Source organism: Protopterus annectens, chromosome 1.part1 (genome assembly GCF_019279795.1).
Source record: "Protopterus annectens isolate FY-2018-M chromosome 1.part1, PAN1.0, whole genome shotgun sequence".
In the NCBI taxonomy this organism is placed as follows: Eukaryota; Metazoa; Chordata; order Ceratodontiformes; family Protopteridae; genus Protopterus; species Protopterus annectens.
In genome coordinates, this window is record NC_056726.1 from 1624450450 (window position 1) to 1624477614 (window position 27165).

Below are 27165 nucleotides of genomic sequence, written 5' to 3' on the forward strand. Positions count from 1 at the left end.
TGTTTGGTCATTTATTTGGTGATGGTTATGAACAGACATCTTGTAATGAGCTAAATATAGCATATAGAAATGTTGATAGTGTATTATACAATTTACTATTGCATGACCAAATCACAGAGATAGATTACAATTTCTGTTTACAAAATAATCCAAGGATCCCAAAAATCCACAAATACATAAAATAATCCGCCTTTAAGACCAATAGTGGACACAAAAGGCTCCAAGACACTCACAATAGCAAAATTCCTTGATCATCAGTTAAAACACTGTTTATGTGATTGTCCACACATCATCAAAGATTTGTGGGATTGTTTAAAGAAAATCAAACAGGAGTATTATGGAGATGACATCACATTTGTAACCATAGATGTCAAGGATTTATTTAATGTTATACCCCATAATGAGGGTATTGAACTGTTTTATGATTTTCTATGTCAACATACTTCTCTTACACACTCTAGTATACTCACACTTAGAACTCTGATGGAATTAGTTCTTGAAAACATCTATCTGACATTTGAGGGACATCTGTTTAAGCAAAGCTCTGAAATTGCAATGAGGGCTGCTTGTGCCCCGATTTTTGCAAATATTGTACTAACCCAGTCAGAATTGTCAAAAGTTTTTATATCACAGGGAATGAAATATTATTTTATGGGCAGTACCTGGACGGCATCCTACTATTTTGGGATGGTAATCCAGACCAGTTGTCAGAATTTTCACTGTTTTTGAATACTAGTACCACCTTCCTGAGATTTACAAAGGATACACACACAGAGTGTATCAGTTATCTGGATATAGAGATTAGTAAAGATATGAGAAACAAAAAATTTTCCTCCACTATTTTTAGGAAGCCAACATACTCGAACACCCATCTTCATTTTGAAAGTGGACACCCCTTGCACCAAAAGCGGTACCTAGTGAAGGGACAAGGGGTGAGACTTGCTCGGATGATAAGTAATTTGGATGAATTTTACAAAGAAAGGGATGTTTTATTGGGCATGTTGATGAAGAGAGGTTATCCAGTGCACTTTGTGAAACCTTTGTTGGATGAGGTGCCCGCAAGAGAATTGAGGGACACTTCTATCTATTATTAGGCCTTGATACATCTGGAAGGGGCACACTATTTGGTAACAGTGAATTGGCAACTGGTAACATTAGTAACTAAAATTACGCATTCATTTTGACATATAATTAACTAATTGGTTCATATTAACAAGTGATGAGTTTATAAGTGTCAAATTGGGTGATGCACCAATTGTAGTGTATAAAGTATACAAGTCTAAAAAACATATTAGAAAAATATAAAGATAGAAAGAGTGTGGACATTGCACCCAAAGCAAATATATTTTAGAGGGGGACAAAGTATATATTGCAAATTATGGATGGGTGAGTTACAATCAGAAAAACAACGGTGGTACAAAACATGTAGCATATATTGGTGTTTGCCAGATGTGTTCTGGATATTATACAGGAAAAACTAAGAATGCATTTAGAATGCAGATATATCAGCACATTTATGATATGTGAAAGGCCAATACCAAAAATGCACTGGTCAAACATCTTAGTAATTTTCCAGATCATTATTTTAAGATTGCGGTTCTGGAACAGGTGGCGATGAATGAAAGGGGTGGTCCACTGGACCTATTTTTAGAATACAAAGAATTTCTTTGGCAGCTGAGGGTCAATGCTACAAGTTTCCCAGGTCTCAGTGAAGTAGCATTCCTCATCAGCTATTTAAAATTAAAAGCAGACCATCACTTTTAATAAAATGTATCAACATATGTAAAAATAGCAAATAGTTCATGCACTTAAATATATGTATTTTTTATTCATACATATGCATATAGCTAAATCAATTAATATTCACATGTGTATGTATTATAATTGATATTTTACAATAGTAATTCATAGTATGTTGGATTTTTTTGTTTAGTGTGCAGAGTACTTTTGAGCCTGTCTTTTTAAATGGAAGCATAGCTTGAATTAGTTATGTTAATGAGCTAACAAGAGTATTTAATGTGTTTTAATTGTGATTGCAACATTCTGAAGAAGTCAATAGTAATTGTGACGAAAGCGCTTAATAAATTTTATCTTCTCGTATCCAGTTCGCCTTCGTGCTTTCATCAGTTACTTGGTTTGGTTTTCTTTAATTTTTGGAACTTTAATGAATATATGTGTTTATTACATTGTTAGTCATATGTAGAAAAGAAAAAGCTTTATGAAGTTTTGAACCCAAGCCCCTCTTAATTATAGCCAACTGCAATAATTCACCACACTACACAGATCTTAATTAAAATGGGTGCTTCCAGCAAAACATGCTGATTGCTACTTACAGTCGTTAAGCATGTAACTGAAATAAAAAACTAATGGGAAAAATTGTAGTGTACCTTGGACTCTGGTGCAATAATACACCAGTAGAAAGCCAAAGACATACTAATGGATATAAGTGAGGCCCATGATAGCAGGTATATGAGCCCTTTTATCAGAAACTTGTAGAAGGACACCTGCTAAGGCATTGATGGCAAAGTACATGTACACCTGGGATCTTTGTGCAGAAATATAACCATATAGTCATGCACATACTAATGGATGCAGAAATGTTTCTCATAGCCTGTATATGTGCACATATATCTTGCAAATACACATGTTTTTGCAGTGTCTCAGTAGCTCAGTCTGTTAAATGCCATCTATGCAGCACATTTTGCCACACAAAGTCCTGGGTTCAAATCCAGTTTTGTGTTACAGTTCAATTACATTATTGTGATGACAGCAAATAATGACTCAGTAATGCATAGGTGCATAGGTTCATAGGTTGGTACTAGGCTATCAGCCTTAGGGCCTATACAAGCCTAGCCATAACAATTCCCTGGCTATTTCTTCCCACACTGTTTACTTCACTGGATCCCTGTCTAGCAAGTCGACTGACATAATCCCCGGGGTGAATTTCCTTTCTCCCATCCAATCATCAAGGTTTCTTTTGAAGAGGGCCATTCTTAATTCACTCAGGCTACCTGTAATTAATGAAACACTACCCAGTTTTTCAAGTCAAAGGCCTGCAGGTAGGGACACACTGCACATATCCGCATAGCTTAACTATACATTGCCTACTACTCTGTTATTGGCACTGTTGCATAACAGATGTACCTTAATTACATGCCTCGATTGGCTCTGCTATAATGAAAGGGCTGCCACAGCTGCCACACATACACATACAGATTGCTGTACTCCAAAGTGTTCACACTCCTCCATATGTGTTCTATCCTGCAGCAACAGCTGCAGCCTGTACCATAAACAGCTGTACGTAAAGGTAGTTGTTACAGACCTACCAGACCGCCAACTTCCTAGAACAAGGAAACCAGACACAGCCATACTTAATGGGGGGGGGGGGGCAAAGGCCAAGAGATAGGGACATGTTTTTCAGTTTGCTCTTACAAAGATATTTGATAGAATAACAGCTATTGCATTAGCATGAATATTCTGATGGGGTATGAGATCTGACACTCAAATGTGTGTCATTCATTACTGACTTCAACCCACAATGATTTGCCAGTGATTTTGACAGATGACCACAATGTCAGGCGAAACTGTGGGCATACTGTATAAATCACTAGAGTTGACAGTTATGATACTTAACCTCTGTGATGCTGTAGTCTCCACGCATCAGTAATGTCCATCTGAACAGCTACGAAAGGGGCCCAGGTCTATATGTGGTGGCATGACATTGGCTACTGATGCAATGCAGCTGTTTTGGCTGCAATTAGCATATCAGAGCCACAGATTGGTGCAGAGGCAATTACCAGCTAATGAGCAGTACTTTAAAAAGGCAAGCAGCTGGTTATGGGAAATACATCTGTATGAGACTTACCTCACACATTGACAGTCTTTGCAAAAGAGTATTGGAATAAAAGTTCAACAAAGGAGTACTGTACTCCACCAGGTATGTAAATGATTTCTCCATATAACAGGATGCAGATGGGGGGATGGAGGTATGGAGAATAGGGTTTACAGCAGTAAACCTGTCTTAGACCTGTGGTAATGACATTTCATTGATACTCTGTTGTCCTACACCTACAGGCATGACTCTCAACTGTCCCTGACTTTCACTAAAATCATAGCTCTGTCCCTCTTACTCCATGCTGCAACAGATGGCTTTTGTTGGAAAGCTAGTGGATTACACATAATACATAGTGACATTAAGTAAGGGTGTACACTCCTGTAACATCAAACAATGTACAGTAATTCACCTCCTCTCATTCTGTTAATGTCTCACATTAATAGATATACCATTTTAAAGGTGTCCCTGATGTACGCTGGTGATGCCCCTAATTCTGTTGACAATTGCCCCTGTTTTGTTGACAGATATGCTTAACATACCTGTCAACCTCTTACAGCAAGTAATCTGGATAAAGCCATACTTAATGGAGGGACAAAGGCCCAATATTAGGGACACTTTTTAAATATTGCTCTTACAAACTAGGTATTAGAATGACAGGTATTACAGTAGCATAAATGGATTCTGAAGGGTATGACATGTGAAACACAGATGTCTGTCTTTATTTTCTGACACCACCCATCAATGACTGGTTAACCATTTATCAGAAATCTACAAGTTTGTGTGAAAATGACCAAAACTATGAGGCAAACATCTTGACAGTCAGCAAACATCTGTATAGTTGACAAGTATGATGCCTGCAGGGAGCATATACTACAGCAGGTTTGCATTGTTTGCTGTCATTGTGGCACACTGGTGTTGCTGGACTGCCCCCATATAATTGTTGTAATAGCACACTGCTATTTGTCTGGCAGTCGCTGTATGACATATTAGTGGGAGTTTGCCTGTAGAGGACACACCACAGGAGACTGCAGTGCTGGGTGTAGGAACATGCAGCAGACTCTGTCATGACACACAGGGTCATACCCCAGCATTGCTTCTATCTTGGTGGTACCCACACATGTAGTGCGTTGCCAGACTGTGGGGTATGACATGTGAGGGAGCAGTGGATAGGGCAGGCCATTATGGGCGTGCAGGATCTGTACATAGTGGACATCCACGTATCTGGTCCTCTAATGTGTTCCCCATTTGTTGTCTTTCAGAAACTATTTACCAAAGAAGACATCCCCCCTTCTCACATGACATAATACTGGAGGGACTGAGATAGCATCATCGGATCTTGTTGTCCAGGGGGAGGCAGAATTGGGAACAGCAGGCAGCATTTTGGCAGACCTTGTGTGGCATGTCAATCAGGATGTCCAACAGGACAGGACCTATGAGCAGGTCTGACACCAGACCACAGACATGGTGAATGCTGCACGAGTAAGGGCAGCTGCTATTGCTAGGGATTGTGCCACCACAGGTGGAGGGCCTGCAATGGAACAACCACCCTTAGCCACAGAGGAATTCCTCATGAACGTAGGACCACCTGATAGCTCCCAGGCATCCATCAGACTATACATCATGGAGGTGGGTGCCACAGTGTCCACAGCAGAGGGGCATCCAGGTAAGCTTACTGTGTTCACCAGTATAATACTGTATCAGTCATTGTGGCAGGCTGTACATATCAGTACATGAGTGTCAGGTCTATATGCATTAGGGGTGGGGGTTGGGGTTTATGGTCAGTTGTCCACACACATACTCAGAATGTCATCAATATAGCCATTATCTCAGTAGCTACTGTACATGTCGATATGTGCACATATTACCTTGTAGTACTGCAACATTTGGTGCTACTGACAATACCTCTCCCTCACCTTTTCATAGGTCCATCAGGTGTGGCCCAAGTCCATGGTCCTGTACCTGGCAAGTCTGATAGTTTTGTTTTATGGATCATATATACCCTATGAAAGTTAAGGGCTGCCATATTGCCCTATGTACAAATGTTGTGTTTAGCCAGAGTTGATTATTTTTATGTTCCATTCTGGAAAAGTAAACTACAGTTCATAGACTAGGTAATCATAGGTGTGTATTTGAATGAACATTAACAGATTTGTACTTATAGTTATGATTGTCTATGCAGCTTGGATTACAAGAGGCAGTTACTCCAAGATACCTGTTCATACACAAAAGAGAGATGGTACATACTGGCATATCATTCTCAAGATAGGTGTCTTGGGTTTTATGTGTAGTTCTATCACATATATTGTCATATTACACACCTTACTGGTGTATTGTACTGGCAGATTTAACTGGATGTAGCTGAAATGCATGTTATAAAGGGCTTGACTTGTCTGTGTATGTTGTTGTGGGTTTGTGTGTGTTGCACATGGGATCAGAGATGTGAAGATGTGGGATGTAATGCAGTTGTGGATCCTCATCTGTACGAGTCTGTGTGGATTACCATACATAATAGTGCAGGTGGTAATGTACTGCTTTTGTCTTGCTTCTCACAGGTGAACAGGGGGGGTTGGAGTCTGTACCCCTCACAACCTGATGTCAGTGTCTCATCAGACTCTGATGATGATGGTGGCCATAGTGAGTCACAGGTGAGGTTGCTGGGGGCTGAATCTCTCCCAGAGGTTGACATCACGCTTCTGCTTCCATTGTCACCACACACAGTCAGTATGCCCACACATACCAACTCACTAGAGGCCACAGATATTGGACAGTCAGATGGTGGTGACATTGAACAGGACAGTGTGACAGCTATGGCATCAGTGGGTGTAGACACTGGCCATAGCCAGAGACCTAGCAAGGTATCACACAGGTGGATTGACAGGGGTCCTTGTAGGAGGACTCCTGTCCATCCACCATCTGTTGCAGGTGTCACATCATGGGTCACTCAGAGCATGTTTTGGGCCGTCAAGGAGGAATAGGCATATTCTGAATGCAACACCAGACAGACGCTTAGGATTATGGATGCAAGACAGTCTGACATCCGTGACTGCCTCCACTGCATTGGAGACACCCTGGATTGATTCACTGATGCAGTGGACAGATTGTGGGCTGAGACAGTGTCTGTCTTGGACCACATATTTTCTGTGCTGTCACATCTGGTAGGAGTCAAGCGTTGGACACGTGGATGTAGGTTAGCAACAGCATCTGCTGGGAGTCCATGTGGCCATGTGCAGACACGCTCCTGGAGTGGTAGTACCTCCAGCACTACAAAGGGAAGTGTGCTGTCCACACCACAACATGGAAGGCTATACACACATGGTCCTGGGCAGTCCCATGGAAGACACAGCTCCAGCAGGCAGCAGTCACCATCATAGTAATTATCACACATGTCACAGGTTATGTCACATCTGACCTTGGGCATGGTGGTGCCAGTGCTACTCCTGGCAGAGCCAGTTCCTCTGTTCATCGTCGAAGATGGTAAACTGTCCACCTTACCATGTACAGTCCACAGCTGTCCAACATACATACATGTAGGCCTAGCACTGGGCTTGATTGTATACGCACACACACTTAAACAACACTGTCACATGCAGGCCACTTACAGACACACACAACACCTCTCCATGGCCCATCTAACCCCCAACATTTCCTGACTCACACACATGCTGTCAACTGTTTGGCACAGCCTAGACCTCCAGCACCCCACGCCTCACCCAGTGCATGTGATGATACCTGTGCTACATCCCTGTTATCCGTGCCATTGATGCAGAGAAATGCAGCTATGTGTCTGATGCACAGGGTGACTATATTACTTGACATGTACTTGCATAGTGTAGTGTTGATTTGCCATGCCACTTGTCGTGGCCCACAACAGGTACTGCATGCTGACATGTGTCATGAATATGAATCAAACTTTGTGTATCTTATATTGCATGATGTTGTACTGGCAGGACCATTACATAATGACAGGTGTGTCATGGACATGTGTATGTGTCTGTTGCAGGGGTCTGAGGAGATAAACTATAGACACATGACGTCAGTACAGCAGCACTGAAAGGCATGGCCACACAGCAGATATATAACATCAGCAAAGTATGGCAATATACGTGCATGGCTCCTTAGGTGCATATGTGTAGAACAGTCTATGAGTTACAATGGGGCAGTTAGCATACTCTTGCATTCTTACTTTGTGATAAGGTCTGCGACCCTTCATACACATCACCTGGGTTTTCTAAACTTACAAATCAACAAGGTGTGGTGATAGAGTTGACACATCTACAAATATACTGTGTTTGGGTCGGACAGGTGGCAGACATCAGTAATGAAATAGTAGAGAGGGGCAATTTAGGGCCAACAGCTAGTTACAGGCCCATAAAATGCATAACCATTGCAAAGGGATGGCATGTAAGGGCATGTCCGTAGTGCTGGAAGGGAATATATTTATACACACTTACACAGAGTTGTCCACTGTCAGGTTAGAACCCCTACCTATTTAGTATTACACACTATCGCTCGCAGTACTTATTGCATGTTCCATGGAGTTTACTTGATATTATACTATCAATCAGAGTTCTTAAGGTGGATGACATCAGCAGGACTTGTAGAGGAGGGCAATTTAGAAGCCAGCAGCTAGTCACAGGGCCATAAAATGAATAACCATTGCACAATGATAGGTTATATGGGCATGTCCATAGTGCTGCTTGTGGATATATTTACACAAACACACACACACACCCACACACACACACACACACACACACACACACACACACACACACACACACACACACACACACACTTGGCTGATGTGAGATTAGACCCCTTGTCTATCTAGTATTATACGCTATAGCTCATAGTAATTATCACACATGTCACAGGTTATGTCTGTTGTATATGTGGATGCAGGCACAGTACATGTGAAGTACGCAAATTGTACTTGTGTTAGACAGCATGCCTGGCCTGCAGAGTGATACTGCTTGGTAATGTTATTGTTTCTAGTGCCCTAGGAGTGGGATACCTGTTAATATCCTTGCTATGTGTGTATAGTAAACAGTATGGCCATATGTGGCAGATTGCAGTTTGATAGGCAGACATGTGGCCAGAGGCAATATGGTTTGCCCAAGGCAGGCATTGCAAGCATTGTACATTACACCACCTGCTCACCTGGGTCTGTCTACAGGGTGACATTCTTCAAGCACAGGGATCTGTGGGTGAGTGGATTATGTACTGTTGTGGCCTTGGTCTGGTTCTATCGGACAACTGCCATGATGTGTAAGTGCAGATAACCCCACCATTCTGAGGGTATCTGGGAGCATTCATACATCCCAACACACACACACACACACACACACACACACACACACACACACACACACACACACACACACACACACACACACACACACACACATATATAAATGTGTATAACAAGGGTGCCTTCTTAAATGTTGCTGTGTGTGTACATTACGTAAATGTGTTATGTAGATATACGTAGAAAGTATATGTATCATTGTGCTTTATATATATATATGTATATATATATATATATATATATATATATATATATATAGATATATGTGTGTGTGTGTGTGTGTGTACCACATACTGATAGATACAGTAATCATGTGTGAGGGGGAAGGGACAGTCAGATATGTATTCATAGCTGTATGTATGTACAGCATATTTCCACATAGCCCGTCTTTGTAAGAAGAGGTAACAGACGTGCACTCACATTAGGTAAGTGCAGAAGCATGGTCAGTGTGACTTCTTTAGATGATTTTGTGTGCTGCAGACATTGTCTGCTGCACCTTTTTCCACAGTACAGCACTTCTCTGAAATTGTCCAAGGCATTCCCTGGTTGTTTGCTGTCCTTAATATGTGACTGAGGTACTTGATGTTACACCACACACAGGGTCACAGTCTGCATACCTCTCGCTGTACATGTTTTTGCAGACTGTCCAGCATTTTGCCCCGTATGTCTAGTCTGTCCGTCATACATTTGTGGTGTTCCAGTAAAATATTGTAACATGCAGTCACTGAATTGTTGTAAATACTGAGACATTTAAGTGATGACCTTTACATCCTGAAGCTAGACTGTCCTGTTGCAACCTGCTGCTATACTAGCCACCATCTAAGATAATCAGAGCATGTGTAATGTCTGTCTGTAGTTTTGGCCCTTTGTCCCCCCATTCCCTCTGGCTTTGTCCAACTTTCTTGCAGTAATACCATACGAGTACCTCACATGCAAAATATGCAGATGCTGCCATATTCAAACCATCAACACCAGTGTTTGTGTGGTCTGCATTAGTTCATATGTTCATAGGTGTGTACTAGGCTAATGGCCCTGGGGCCTTTACAAGCATAGCCCATAGGATTACCCTGGCATCATGCCACCCGACCTTAGTTTACAGTGCCTCTGTTGTGTAAAGCCACTGGAGTGATCCCTGGGGTGAATTTTCTATTTCCCATCCACTCATCAAGATTTCTCTTGAAGAGGGCCAGTGAGGTGCTCTGCTTGACATGTAAAGGAAGTCTATTCCATAGCATGGGCAGTCTCTGGGTTATGAACCTGTCCTTCCAGCATGTTCTGTTGATTGTGGTAATTAGGATGAGGTCTCTGATGCATGTGGTGCAAAGGGATTGGGATTTCTTTAGATTTAGAATTTCTAACAGAGCTGGGTCAGACATGGCTTTGTAAGTCAAGCAGAGATTGCCTCTAAGTAGGTGATATGAGATGGAGAATAGTTGGAGTTTTTTGAGTCTGTCCATATAGGACAAATGTTTAAGGCCTAGGATCCTCTTTATGAGGTACTTTTATGGCCTCTCCAGTTGTTGCAGGTATTTAGTGAGGTACATGCCAAATGGGGCATTGTACACAATGATTGGCCTAATGAGGGAAGAGTAGAGGGAGACAATGACCTCTTTCTTCCTGGATGCAAAACCCTTAGTAATGAGATGTGCCACATAGAATGACTTTCTGACCACAGTGGCAATGTGGTGGTCAAAAGAGAGGTTGCTGTCAACCTGTGTTCCCAGATCTCTCATAACGCCTTTTGTGTTCAGTGGACTACCATCAATGTGGCAATTTATGGGAACTGTGTTTTTCCCAAAGGGGATGATGACACATTATTTGGCACTGAGCTTAAGGCCATGGTTCTGACACCAGTTGTTGGTCTCAGTTAGCCTTTCTATAGGATGACAACATCACTCAGGGAGTTAATAATAGCTCCCAACTTGCAATTGTCTGAGAACGGTGTCAGCCAGAGTCCCTTCATGTTAGCCTGGACTACAGAGAAGTAGATACCAAACAGGAGAGGACCCAGGAACAAACCCTGTGGGACTCAACTCATGACTGGTCGGCAGTCTGACTTGAGTCAGCTACTTTCACACTGTGAGTTTTACCCATGAGCCATTTCACAACCCACCTGGTGATATAGGGGTTGATGCCTAGCTTAGTGAATTTTTCTATGATTCCTGAGTGGGGAATGGTATCAAAGGCCTTGGTCAGATCAAGGTAGGCTGTATGAACCCCCTTGCCTTCATCCACAGCTCTGGTAACTGATTCAAAGATGATGACCAAGTTGAGGAGGCATGATCTACCCTTCACAAAACCAAACTGTGTGGGATTGAGAGTTTGGAGATTCCCTATATCCTTGTTTATTAGATTCATGATAATGCATTCCATAGCTTTGCATATCAGACTCATCAGGCTAATGGGGCGATAGTTCCCAGGGTCTGTAGTCATTCCTCCTTAGTGGAGAGGGATGACTGTAACAGTTCACCACTGGGTAGGTACAAAGCCTGAGGTAAGGCTGTGATTGAACAGTGCACACAGGTGAGGTGCCAGTTTATTCTGTAGTTCATGTAGAACACAACCAGGGATACTGTCAGGTCCCATAGAAGCTGTATTCTTGGCCTTGGACAGTGCTGTTTTAACCTGTGCAGCAGTAATACTGGGTGCCTGGCAATCTACTGTTATTGTGACTGGTCCCTTGGGGGGGGGGGTAAAGTTGGCACTGAATCTGTTGGCCCATATATTGGCAATATCTGTTGGCTCAGTATGGGAGGTACCATTGTGCAGTAGCTCAGAGCAAATCTGGGTATTGCCGTGGAGATTTTTTACAAAAATATAGAAGGCCTTATGGTTCTCTTTACTATCTGCTGCAATTCTGTTTTCATAGCTAGCTTTAGAGGATTTGATGAAGTATCTCAACTTTTTGTTGAGGCTGATAAGGGAGTTTTTCCAGTCATGGGACTTCACTTTATTCCACATCAGTTTCCACTTTCTGTTGTAGAGTTTGTTTATAGCAGGGGACAACCAGATTGGCTTCCATTTTTTTGGAGGAGAGCATCTTGGTTCTTTTGGGTATGGCGAGATCCATGCATTTGTGTACATGTTCGTACAGTGCATTGGTATATGATTTGGCAGTCATGCCACTGATCTCCATTTGCATGGGTGCCATGAAGTTAGCCACCTCTGTTTTTAGGGGCCCAAAGTTAGCTTTGGAGAAGTTTTTCCTGGTAGTTATCTTTGTGGGGGGGGGGCTTTCCACGGTGATTAGTTTGTGGTCGGATCTAACCAGGGAGGAGTTGACTATTGGTGTAGAGCAACAGTCGCCCATGTTAGTAATGACCAGGTCAAGGATGCTGCTACCTCCTAGTGGGGATAAGAATGAGCTGGTCCAAGGCATTGGAATTAATGAATTCCAGGAAACATTGGGCAAGTGTATTGGTACATGAGTAGTTTTCCCAGTTAATGGAGGGGAAGTTGAAGTTGCCCAGTATGAGAGTGTTAGGTTGGACCCTAATATTCTCTAGGAATGTGAAATGTGAGTCTTGGGACATGGTTGGGAACCTATAGCAGGTTATGACCTGAATGGCTGTCTTACCTAATGTTAGTTGCACCTGAAGTATCTCAGAGTATAACTCATCTCTGCATTTAATTTTGATTTGAAGCTCTTTATTTAAGGTTTGATCACTTCTATTTTGTACCTTTTTCTAGTATTACATTTGTTTTGTTTTAAGTTTTCTGTTCTGTTTGAGTTTAAAGAGTCCCTCCCACCCATCCAGTCCTTGTTGTGTTATTAAGTTTGGAGGCTTTTGAGTTGCCCGCCCCTACTATAAATCTCATTTTGAATCCTCCTCCTAGTACCATCTTGTCAGCTTATTCTACTGAGTAGAGAGAGATCATTTGGGAAGGCACCCCCCCTTAGTTTCTCACCCTTAAAATATCTTGTTTCATCCATTCCCACTTAACATAAAAAAAGAAATAAAAAAAATTGCACTTTATTCATCTGCTTTTAAAAATATCTTGTTTCATCCCCTCCCACTATACCTAAAAAAAGAAAGAAAAAAGTGCACTTTATTCATATGCTTTTACTGTATTTGTGTTTCTTCTGACTTTATTTTGCTTTTGCTGCCTGTTCTTAAGAATACTCAATTGCATTTATTCTGCTGCATTTATTACTGCTTGTTATTAGCCTTATTACATTGTATCTGTTATTCTAAGCCTTTTGTTTTAAGCACTTGTGCTTCAGGCCAGTTGTTTTACATTAAGAAGGTTTGTGGTCTGCACAATTGTGGCAGGAGAGGTAGCTTGCATCCTTCTAAGTTGGGAGTTGCTGGTTGAAGGCTTAGTGTATGTTATTCTAAAAATGTCTTAGTTCTGGTTTAAGCACTTGGGCTTCAGGCCAGTTATTTTACATTAAGAAGGTTTGTGGTATGCACTCTTGTGGGAGGAGAGGGTAGATTCTGCCCTTCTGAGCTGGGAATTGCTGGTTAAAGGCTTATTGTGCCTGCTTATTTAAACTGTTTCTTTCTGAAATTGGTGCATCTTGTTTTTTGTAGCATAGACTAGAGTCAGACCTGCTGAATCTAGCTTTGTTTGCGAGGACTAATCCAGGCCATCTTTTTTGGAGAAGGTTCCCCTGCACCCTAGTGGCAGGAATGTGCAGTTAGAACTTGTCTGATTGAAGACTGCTGGAACAGGGGTAAGTTTTGGTCTTTTTTATTGGTTAATTGGTTAATTTGTTTGAACCAGTTTGTTCTTGTTTGCTACTGTTATATATAAGTGTGTATCTGTTCTCCTGTGTTAAATTGACCTAAACAGAGTTTAACTATCTTTAGCATAGTCTGGTTACAGGTTTTGCTGTATTCAGGTCTGTTTGTGTGATTCCTGTGTTTCCTGCTATGCCATCTTGTGTTGGTCAGGGCCTGCCTGCACTTAGTGGGAGTAAGTGAAGTGGTTGGAGCTGGTCTGGCATAGGGTGTTGAGCTAAGAGCTCAGGGACAAGGCTTGATTGGTCAATTCCAGTGTTTCTGTTTTACTGTGGTATTTAAACCCATCATTTGCATGGGTTTGTGCTTGTTTACCTGTTGCACATCAGCCTTTGTGAGGAATCTCACTTGCATTTTTCCCATTACCAGCACTCCTGTGTGAGTGAGGCCCTCGCCTGCAGCTACTGTATTGATTTTATCCAGCCCTACTCACACCTATAGGTACTCTCCTCAGGTCGTACCCACTCTACTATCCCTGACCTCTCTCTACTATCCCTGACCTCTCTCTACTATCCCTGACCTCTCTTCCACAGATTCTGACAACCACGGACGGACAATTTCCTATGGTTTCTCTTGCTAGTCTGGTTGATATGGACATCCTGAGACAGTATAGCAACTGACTTATGTACACAGACAACCCTCTACTGCTACCACCTAGGAACAAAATATGTGAGAGATGCAATAATATTAAGAACCTAGAATATTTGCTATCTCAGTCACAAGCCAGAACATCTGGCACTGAGAAGGTTGTGTGCACAAATACTACAAACACCACACCTCTAACACCACCCACATCTGTACAACACACTCCTACATATGCGGGGGTTCTCAACAAAAACATACCTAAACAAAAGAGACCTCCGAAGCAAAAACCCACAGCACCAAACATCACACATAGTACACACATCTGTGTTTTACAGCCTCTAAGGCCCAACTACAAACCCAAAATACTCGTCATAGGAGGCTCTATCGTGAGACACACAGATGTGCCCCTCACCAGACTAGACAAGGAGAAAGTCACAGTAAGATGCTTGTCAGGTAGAATCCACCATATCACACACACACTCAAGACTCTTAACAACAGTTACTGTTATGACTCTGTCATAGCCCATGTTGGTGTGAATGACTTGAGACGTACCTCTCTGGACTATATAAAGAGAGACATGATTGAGCTCACTGAATATGTGCCCCAGGCAGGTATGTCCCTAGCCTTAAGCAGCATCCTACCATCACCCAGAGTGATACATCAATACAAACAGAAAATGATTGACTTTAACAATTGGCTTAGTTTTTGATGTCATTCCAAGGTGTTCCAGTACCTGACAGCCTGGGAGGACGGACAGACCATGATGCTTTGCCAGAGATGGCCTTCATCTGTCTCCCCTTGGCTTTAGGCTTCTGGAAAAGGCTCTTGCCTCCCCCATAGTTCCTTTTTTAGGCAAAGTCATGAGCACAAAATTACCAACATGAAAAATTCTTATAAATGAAATTTAAAGGCCATGCACTAAATGCTAGGGGTCTTAACATGAAACTGCACTCATTGCAAGCATTCCTTGCCCTGGAGGTTGCTGACATTAGTACAGTCACTAATACCTGGTTGAAAGGTGTGGAGAGCACCCCAACCTTACCAGGTTATTCATACTACCATACTTTCAGACCCCAGAGGGCTACAAATCCAAAGGAGGTGGAGTTTCAATATTTACCAAAGACATACACACCTCCAGGCTGGTCAAATGGTATGACACACAGGAGACACTCCAAGTGCAGTTAACTGTTGAAAAAACACCTATTCAAATCATTGCTAGCTACAGACCCCCAACCATGACTCAGGAAGCCCACTCCATCTTTCTGGACTTACTTGAATCCATCAAGATTCAACCATCTGCCCTGATCCTGGGTGACTTTAACTACCCAACCATAGAGTGGAAGACCTATTCTAGCCCAAACATGAATGCCCAGAGATTTCTCGACTTTATCAGTGGCAATGCATTGGATCAGCTGGTAGACACCCCTATGAGAGGTGAAAATATCCTGCACTTAGTCCTAACCAACATGAGTAGCCACTGTACCACTCCTTCAGTGTCATCCTCCTTGGTAAGATCTGACCATGAAACAATCACTTTTGAAGTCACCACCTCCCCTGACTCACCCCTTTGTCAGGGTCAAATGAAAATAATTTTCCAAAGCTGAATACAATCTCCTCAGAGCAGCTATAAGCAGCTTCACAGACACTGTCACTTCATTTGGACCTAGGATTAATGTCCTAGCCTACACCAAAAAACTATATCAGCACCTGCATAACTGTATGGACTCAGCAATACCTGACAGGACCAAATCATCTTCCTCAAGGAAGAGTAAACCTGTCTCGTGGACAGTAGTAATAAACAAACTCTGTAATAGAAGGAAAAAAATGCTGTCCAGGGGCAGGTGCCAAGTTGGAAGCAATCTCTCCTTTGTCTGAACAAGCAAATAAGGTCACTGATTAAATCTTCTAAGGCTAACTTCAAGTCCAAATTGGCCACATCCACCAAGGACAATCACAAGGCCTTTTTCACATATGTCCGCAATTTCAAAGGCAACACCCAAATCTGCTCTGAATGGTGGTCAGTAACACCACATGCACAAACACCATAGATATAGTAAACCTGCTGTCAGACAGATTCAGTGAAAACTTCACCCCCTGTCCCCCCATCAGTAAACCAGGACAGCCCCAGCACCTGCCCCCCACCCCTCATCACCAAGGAGCAAGTCCTTAATGCCATCTCAAAGGCACAAAATACAGTCTCCATGAGGCCTGATAACATCCCTGGCTGTACCCTACATGAACTCAGAGCCTGAGCACCAGCTTCATCCCAGATGAATGGAGGACAGCCACTATCATCCCTCTATACAAAGGTGGAGCGTCCACTGACCCAAGCAGTTATAGACCCATCAGCCTAACTAGCCTGATCTGCAAAGCCATGGAACACATTATCATGGACCTTATAAACAAGGACATTGACAGCCTCCAAACACTTAATCCCACACAGTTTGGTTTTTGTCAAAAGGAGATCATGCCTGTTAAACTTGGTCGACTTCTTTGAAACAGTCATCAAAGCCATGGATGAGGGAAAGACAGTGCATACCACCTACCTTGACCTAGCCAAAGCCTTTGACACTATTCCCCACTCTGGCTTAACAGATAAACTTTCCCAGCTAGGCATCAACCCGTATGTTACCAGATGGATAGCTAACTGGCTCACTGATAGAACCCACTCAGTCAAAGTAGGGGAAGCCAACTCTAGTAGTAGACCCGTGACGAGCACTGTACCTCAAGGTTCGGTCTTGGGGCCTCTACTGTTTGGGATATACTTTTCTGAGGTGCACGCCAAAACCAGTGGACTGTGGCTAACCAAGTTTACTGATGACTGCAAGCTGGGTGCTGTCTTAAATTTCCCTAGTGATGTGAACATCTTCCAAGAGGGCTTTAACTAAACTAATGACTGGTGCCAGAAGCATGGCCTCAAAATGAATGCCAAGAAATGCATCATTATCCCCTTTCAGGAAAATGTCACCCCCACTAATTACCACATTAATAACAATGTATTCAGCATGCAATCAGTCTTGAGGGACTTGTGTACCCAGGTTGATAGCATCCTGACTTTTGACCACCACCACCATTGTGCGGAAGGTTTTATACATGGCCCACCTCACAAGTAAGGGTATTTCATCCAGGAACAAGGAGGTCATAACATCCCTGCACTCCTCCCTTATTAGACCCATTATCGAGTACAATGCCCCCTTGAGCATGTAACTTTCCAAGCACATGCAGTAGCTGGAGAGAACACAGAGGTTCCTGACCAGGAAATCCAGGGTCTCAAACACCTATCCTATACAGATAGGCTAAAAGCCCTGTCCCTCTACTGAGTCTCATACAAATTGCTCAGAGGTGATCTGTGTTTGCCATACAAGGCCATCTCAGACCCAGCCTTGATGGAGTTGCTGCATATCCGTAAGTCAAACTCCACTCTCTCAACCCACATGCAAGGCCTCAATCTGGTCTGTGACATTAATAGAACTTGTTGATGGGATGGATTTGTGTCCCAAAGACTCCCCCATCTGTGGAACCAACTCCCTCTCCATGTCAAGCAAAGTACCTCACTACACCTCTTTAAGAGGAACCTGGATGACTGTATGGGAAACGGAAAATACACCCCTGGATCCCATCTGTGTCCCTGCTGGACAGGGGAAACAAGTGCTGACTTTGTGGAAACATGGGAGTAATTCTTGGCTAGGCTTATAAGAGCCTCCAGGCCAATAGCCTATTATCATCCTATGAACCTATGAACCTATGCACCTATGAACACATCCTATTTAGAGTGGAGGCTGGGGCAGAGGAATGGAGGTTGCAGTGTCAAGTGAATGACCAGCACATAGTTTATTGAGACATGAACAATTGCATTACTTCTGTATACATTTTTAAACAATCACCTTATATGCTTAAAATTATTAAGACAAAAATTATCAAATCACTCAGTATTTTCTTGAAGTACATGTACTACATCCATCTGTAATACTAAATATCTTTTGTTTAATTAAGTCTAAATTGAAAGGAAGTGAAATTAACACACTGTTGCACAAAACCACCATTGAGGTATAGACCCTAGAGTGAAAGACTATTAGAAAGATTCTAAACAACATCCCTCCACAAACAGACCGGCTGTGCACACATTTAAAAGTATAACAATCTGAAGGAAGATGCACTCCTACTGTTTAACTTGCATTAGAGGAAATATTCACACAGTATGAGAATTCAGATGTGAATAAACATTTAAAGAAATAAACAGATATACTAAGTAGTTGCAATGCCAACTGAAATGCCTTGCATGCTGTGCATCCCAAACCAGTTTGCTAGGTGGACCCTGTACTCACCGGCTTTGTCTGACTCTGCCCTCCGGGAAGACCAGAATGCCACCTTCTAACCCTCACTCCCTCATCTTAAAGAGTTCGCCCATTAAAGATTGTGAAATTTGCTAGGTGGACCCTGTACTCACCGGCTTTGTCTGACTCTGCCCTCCGGGAAGACCAGAACGCCACCTTCTAACCCTCACTCCCTCATCTTAAAGAGTTCGCCCATTAAAGATTGTGAAATTTGCTAGGTGGACCCTGTACATACCGGCTTTGTCTGACTCTGCCCTCCGGGAAGACCAGAACGCCACCTTCTAACCCTCACTCCCTCATCTTAAAGAGTTCGCCCATTAAAGATTGTGAAATTTGCTAGGTGGACCCTGTACTCACTGGCTTTGTCTGACTCTGCCCTCCGGGAAGACCAGAACGCCACCTTCTAACCCTCACTCCCTCATCTTAAAGAGTTCACCCATTAAAGATTGTGAAATTTGCTAGGTGGACCCTGTACTCACCGGCTTTGTCTGACTCTGCCCTCCGGGAAGACCAGAACGCCACCTTCTAACCCTCACTCCTCATCTTAAAGAGTTCGCCCATTAAAGATTGTGAAAGTATGTTATTCTCATATGTGTCAGCCATAAACTCTGTCCTGTTTATCCTAGTCTAGCTACCTGCACAGGACTGCCAGCAGCCACTAGCCCCTGTCCTTCTCCCCATTCTAATTTAGTCTCCCTTTTCCCCTCCCCAAGACTACCACTGGGATTGATATCTACTTTTCACTAACTCCTTACCTCTCTCATCTCTTTCCTACCTGCATAATCTCTGATACTTGTTCCTTTTGCCACCAGGTGGCTTCCTACTGTTACCTGGCTTGCTCCCTCTGGCCTACTTCTTAATACTCAATTTCCTTTGTTCTGCACCTGTATCCTCTCCTTCACTGCTTCTCATTTTCTTTACTCCTGACCTTGCCTAACCACCCTTCCAGTATAGCTTACTGCTATAAACCTGTACATCTTCATAGAATACAGCTCATTATACAAACTATACCTTTTTATCTGTTACAAACCTACCTGCTGTTTCCATAGCTCACTGATTGTTTTTTCTGGGCCTCACTACTCTTTTGTGTCTGCCCCGCTCCGTTCGCCCTGCGGGCTCACTCCGCTCCCCTCCCTGCCCCCAAATCCCACCCGCCCCCAGCATCCCTAGCTTTATCCATATAATAGCCACTCCCCTTCATATCATAAACCTATCACAATCCAAATCCCTAGAAACACCCATTCCTTTTCCCGCTTTTTCTAACTCACTCATCTGAGTAAGTAAGTGAGTAAATAGTTTTATTTTTCTAATCACCATGAATATGGGAAAAATAGTAATCCTGTGCTTTTTACTATCTCTGTTAGCTAGCTTATACCATATTAGCAAATATGAAGACCAACCATATATAGGTTACCACTTCCCCAGAAAACAAACAACAGCATTAGGGTCTCAAATTGCTCTTAAACTCCACTACCAACAGTCCGACCTCTTTAAAGCCAATATCATCCACTACCATCGAAGCAAAGTTAACCTCAACTATCATAAAAACAAGCTATCCCAGAAACTAGTACAAAAATTCAAAAAACTCCTAGAATACATCAGTAAAAATATCTCAAGGGCTGGAGATATCCACCCCAATCCAGGCCCTACATCAACAAGCAACCCTGACTGTCCTATGAATCTCCCTAAGACATCCCACTTGCTACAAATTTTCCATCTAAATATTAGAAGTGTCAACAACAAAGTGCATAATTTACATGCACTCCTAGACACTTACCTACCAGATATAATGTGTCTAACTGAAACATGGCTAAAACCAGAGATCAAAGACAATGAACTCATCCCACCTGGATATAATATATACAGGAAGGATAGAAACAAAAAAAAAGGTGGCGGAGTTGCTGCACTCTTTAAAACTAACCTTAACGTTACCATTAATCCTACCCAACCACCGCAATTTTCTAATACTGAAATACTCGCCTTAAAGATTCACTTGAACAAAGAAAAAAGTATTAACCTAATTGTTTTATATATCCCCCCCGGGAACAATGTCTATACATTGGAGAATATACTAAACTGGCTAATGAATAACTACCCACAAGAAACTATAATTATGAGTGATGTTAACATTGATTGGTACCTATGCTCTAATGATAATAACCCCACTAACATCAACCTTCATGGTTACTCACAAACTATTACTACATCCACCAGAATGGGAAACGCTAATCAAAAAGAAAGCATTCTTGACTGGATCCTTATAAACAGTCACCCTCACACATATACGTCCGGAACCCTGCCTAATGAAATTAGTGACCACCTTATCACATATATTACTAAAAATAAACCAGACAACTCCACTGTTCCAGTCTTTAGATCTATAAGAAACAAAAAACCTTTGACCTCATAAAATTTAAAATGAGCTGCAATCTTGTAACTGGACACCACTCAAATATCTTCGCCTAGATGAAGCAGTAGAACATTTCAATACGACCTTCCTATCCATACTAGATACCCATGCCCCAAAAGACTCATCAAAACTAAAACAAAGATTGCCCTTGGCTCTCAACTGAATCTAAACTTAAAATAAAACTCAGAAATAAAGCTTGGAATACCTGGCGTACAACCAAAACAATCCTAGACCGCAGAAATTCCAACAACTAAGAAATGCAACGAAAAGCCATAGTAGCTGACAAAAACTTTTATTGTTTGTTACAGAATAAGCACCAAAATAACCCTCAGAAATTCTGGGCAGGCTTGAATAACCTTCTCCACCCAGGTAAATCATCCACTCCAACTCCTGAAACAGCAATGGATAAAGACCCCATAGAAATAGCCAATACCTTCAATATGTTCTTTACAAACATTATCAAAACCTTAGCCAACCAACTATCCTCTTGTAGCCAACCGATCATGGAAACACTACCACAACCTTTAAAGACCTTCTTCCTAAAAAGTGTCCCTACATCTTCAATAAGAGCCCTTTTACAGAAACTTAAGCCATCTACCCCCTCTGCAGACCTACTCCCAGCGGAATACCTTCATAAGTCTGCAGATGTTATAGCCTATCCAGTTTCTATCCTCATTAATCGTACTTTCTCGGAGTCAATAGTACCAACTTTATGGAAAATATCCCATGTAATACCACTCCATAAAGGAGGGACATCCACTGAACTATCTAACTATAGGCCCATAGCGTTAATGTCCCCATTAGCCAAAATTATGGAAAGATGTATGCACAAACAGCTACTCCACTATCTTATCCATAATAACCTACTAGCCAACTCCCAGCATGGTTTCAGACCCAAACACAGTACCACAACTGCCCTTCTCTCCTTCACTGACACAATAAACCATAACCGTAATGACAAGAAAGTGTCCTCTGCCTTATTTCTAGACCTATCAAAAGCATTTGATATGGTCAACCATCAACTACTCATGGAAACCTTAAAAAGCCTCTACCTGGATAACTTGACACTAGACTGGTTTAAAGCCTACCTCTCAGACAGGAAACAAGCAGTATTGTGGCAGAATACTCTCTCCACTTTACTACCAAATACCATTGGGGTCCCTCAAGGGTCCATTTTGGGGCCACTTCTTTTCTCGGTCTTCATTAATGACCTCCATTCAGTCATTCCCGAGGCCACCTGTATTCAATATGCAGACGACTCAACACTGGTTTGTTCGGATACATCTCCAGACAGACTATCAACTAAAACCCAAAATTGCTTCACCAAAGTCGAAAACTGGCTATTAGGACGACAGTTAATCCTAAATCCTAAAAAAACTAAATTATTGATCTTTCAACCAACTCACAAAAATCACCTTATTGATGTCTCCATAACATCCAAAAATGGTACTATCATTTCCCCAGACCCCCATACGAAATTGCTAGGAGTTACTATTGATAATAAACTGAAATTCGACATACATATCAACCTGTCCATCAAAACAGTAAACAAAAAATTAGGATCGCTCTATAGAATTAAAAACTTCCTAACACCAAGTACTAAAATCACCATTGCCCGAACACATTTGCTCTCCACCCTTCTTTATTCATCTGCAATATTCACCAATCTTAACAAAACCATACTTGATAAACTATCCAGCTCATATAATCATATAGCTAGATTTGCAGCAGGAACTCCATACAGGACCCATCACTGCACCAACCTAAAAAACCTAAAATGGATTGAACTCCCCAACCTTGTTAGAATTACCCAACTCACTGAGGTATATAAAATTCTCAAAAACCCCGACAATTGTCCTTCACTTCAGAACCTAGTCCTTCTATACTCTAATCTTAACAGTCTACGTTCTGCAAACAGACCACTCATAAAGACGGTCAAAGCTTACAATACTGGAGGAGATGCACTCTTTCCAAATGCCGTTGGAAAAGTCTGGAACTCTCTTCCCACCAGTATTCTTTCCTCTACCTCCCTACCCCATTTCAAGAAACAACTGTTTCACCACTATCAGAAGCACTGGCTTTGCCAATGCTCATCTCCTGACTGACATTTCTTAGTCTCTATTATCTACTTGAATTGTTCATTGTCTTCATTTTTTTTTATTTCCTTATATGCATTGTTAACAAAGGAATTTTGCAACCTGATTGTTTGTTTGACTTATGACTGTTTCTCTCTCTGTAATATTATAATTTTTGGAAATGTCTGTATTTTTGTATAATGATGGAGCTTTTCTCCCCGGGCCTCCGCTGAAAAAGGACATTGTATCCAGTCGGATTTTTCCCGGTTAACAAATGTAAAATAAAATAAAATAAAAAATAAATAAATGAGAAATATCAAGGAAAAAGGTGAGATACGGGTAAACAACAATGGGCTTATGTTGACTCTGTCTGGCCAAAGAGGAAATGTGCATATAATTGTGGAAAATAACACAGGTGAATTAAAAGTTTGGTTGAATATGCTGGTAAGTATAAAAAGAGTAAGAAATGCTGCTTTCTGTGTTTAACTGATTTCGTTATTATATAGAATTGCAATAGTATTTATAAAGAATGGCAATAGAAGGGCTAAACTGCTTGCAGTACAGTATTGAAAGCAAATAAAAATATGTAAAGTAATAAATGCATTATGGATCTAGAAAGTCTAAAGTGCTTTCAATACAGTATTGCAACCAAATCAATATCAGGCAGAAATACGAAAAATACTAGCATTTCTTATGTTACTATCTGTAGACTGCAAATGTAAACCTTACCAAGACTTGATATTTATACATTCATGTCTGCATAAGCACTCATCATATATTTTGTTTTAGTTCAATAAAGATTAAATAAAAATGAAATTGACTGATAATAAATTGAATGATGCCCACCATTATGTGTGAATTTATTGTGTGCATTTCATCCTCTCTTTCTCTCCCTCCCTCAACACACTTTTTTATTTTAATTATGCATTCCTGTGTACTTTAGTTTCTTTCTCTTCCATTTCTTTACAGATCAAATTTCCTCAGGTGCAGCCCAGCTGTGTGCCTCCCAAGTTATGCAGCATTCACCCCCCCCCACTCATCCATGGACGTCCACAGGTGGCACCAGTTCTGTAGGCACCCTGGAATGTGGCAGCCTGGCAAGTCTCACTGAATGGCAGCTTTGACAATTGGTTGAGGATATGCTGAAGCAGGACAAGGACATATATTTCCAGCCAATTGAGGTTTCTCTGCAGCAGGTAGAAGACTCGCTGTCCCAGTCAGTGTTTACCACAGTGACACCTGAGGCTCCTGCCCCGTCATCAGTGGAAACATTTGAGGCTTTGTGGACTGGGATTTGTCATGTTAAACTCTTCAAATTTTGTATTTTCATTTGTATAATCATTCACTGGTGTCCACAGTAGAATAAATATAAACATTATTTTTACTGTTTTCAGTAATAATAATACCCATTTCTTAACCAGATAGGCCTACTGGACACAACGGCCCTTTCAGACCCAACAGCAGTGGCTGGTTAAGTGATTTTCTAAAGGTCACTAAAAGTAGGCAAAAGAGGTTTGAGGGAATCAAACCAAGTATGATACTAAGCTTTAACCTTCTGCACCAACTGCTATCTGCTTTCATTAGTATTTTTCTTACCACTTCAGAAGAAGCCCACACAAAGTATTTATGTATTTGTTTTCAGTATACTTCTCATAAATAGCTTGATTGGTTTAAAATAAGGCATGGGAATCATTAACACCTTACCCATCAGTTATTCTTAATATTTACTGGTTGGTTGATTGACTGAATGCATTTCATGGTTGTCTTTATTCAGAATGCTGACACATTTAATTAGAAATATGAAGCCTATGAATTAGAACACAAAGACAAATGTGGAAATGGTCCCTTGCCTGTCTACCATCTGAAAGGTGGATTTTTTGTACTCTCTGTATTGCAAAAAAATCATATTTTTTTCAGATCCTGTTGCCATTGTTTCAACACGCTGTGACTTTGTCTGAAATAGTTCAACTGTACAAATCCAGACTGTGTTTAGCCACCAATAAAGGGTTCTCTTTATTTGGTATCCAAGGTGGTTGTCAGCACTGCAAAGTTAAAAAAGGAAAAATGATCATTTAATTAAAGCACTAAAATTGCTCATCTGGTGACTTCTGCCGTTAATGTTTTAGTCAATCAAAGAAACATAAAGAATTCTCTTGCTATTGCAAACAGAGTATACTTAGGTAAACATCACTGATAATTATAGCTGTTCTGCAAACCCTGGGCATGTTTAATGCATCTGCTAACACCATCATTTGATTAAATTAATTTTTTGAAAACTTGTCATTCAATAAGTTTGTTGAGCACCAGTCTTGAAATGGTGTGTGGGTTGTGTCAGAAATGCCTTATTCTACAAAAAGAAGTATCACTATTATTTCTCAAAAGAAACAAGGTGCCATGAAATTGAGATTGAAGTGTGATATGCAGGGGGAGGTATTTAACTGTAATTAAGTCTTAACTAAAGCATCTGCTATCTGGTTCATCTATCTCTAATTAAAGCTGCAGCAAAATAGACATACTTTTTTCCTGAAAAAAAGGTAGCTTCAGCTGCATGTTTTCTGCTTTCCTTATATAAGGAATTTTAATTATGCTTATCAACTCATTTATTATGTACTATCTTAGTGCTTCACTAGGCTAATCATCTGGCTGGGATGCGGTTTGTGCAGTATTTCATAGAAAAAAGTCAGTTAAAACACTAATGAAATACTAAGCTGTTAGCTTATAGTCCACAGATGTAGATCAAAATATATCGCTGAACTAATCACAAAAAGCAGGTATTCCAGCAAGACTTAAAATAGTTTTTCTTACTTCAGATTTTTGTTATGATGCTCTTTATACTGACTAATAAAGTCATTGTCCATAGCAATGTACACAGTAAGTATAAATGTATTCTAACCTCATGATTGTTTGGATTGTATGCTGCCCTGGCTTAATAGTGTTTACGCATGTACCAAAATAACTCGGAGCAAATTATTTTTCATGCTGGCTACCTATTACTTCTTATAACTGTCTGTGTATACACTAGCAATATGTTCTACAGACTGTTTGATGTAAAATATCTCCCAAACCATTTCTGTTGCTGGTAATTAAAAACATGGCAGAATACAATCACACTCTTCCATGTCCTTCGAGTAGTAATGTTTCTCATCAAGTTACTGATAATAATCTTGCCGTACTTAGTTATTTCCTTATTTCTTCTCTAGATATTGTCAGCATACAGTCCAGCAGTTAACTATGAATGGCTTATGATGTACCTTTAAAAATAATTGCAGTTTTCTTGTTTTCTGGCCATACTTTATATGTATTCCTCATGTGTAATTTATCAGTCTGGAACATTCCAGCAGTCCGAGATCCTTGAGAATCACTGACCCTAGCCCTGAGTAGCATCCTGCCTTCGCCCAGAATGATACCACAATATAAGGATAAAATGATTGACTTCAACAATTGGCTAAGCTTATGGTGTCATTCAAAGGGGATCCAGTATCTGTCTGCCTGGGATGACATGATTGACAGACCACGATGCTTTGCCAGAGATGGTCTGCACCTGTCGCCCCTGGGATTCAGATTACTGGCTAAGGCTCTTGCCACCCCTATAGCGCCTTTTTTAGGCAAAATTCAAAGGACAAAACCACCACCGTAACAGGTACAAGCATGCAAAATCTGAAGGTAATGCTACTCAATGCTAGAAGCCTAAACCTCAAAATGCACTCTCTCGAGGCACTCCTAAAAATGGAGAACATCGATATCTCTGCAGTAACTGAGACCTGGTTCAAGGCTCCAGAGAGCACCCCTGCAATACCAGGCTACAACTCTTACCACATTTTTTGGCCACCAAACCAGGACCGAAACACTAAAGGTGGAGGAGTGTCAATATT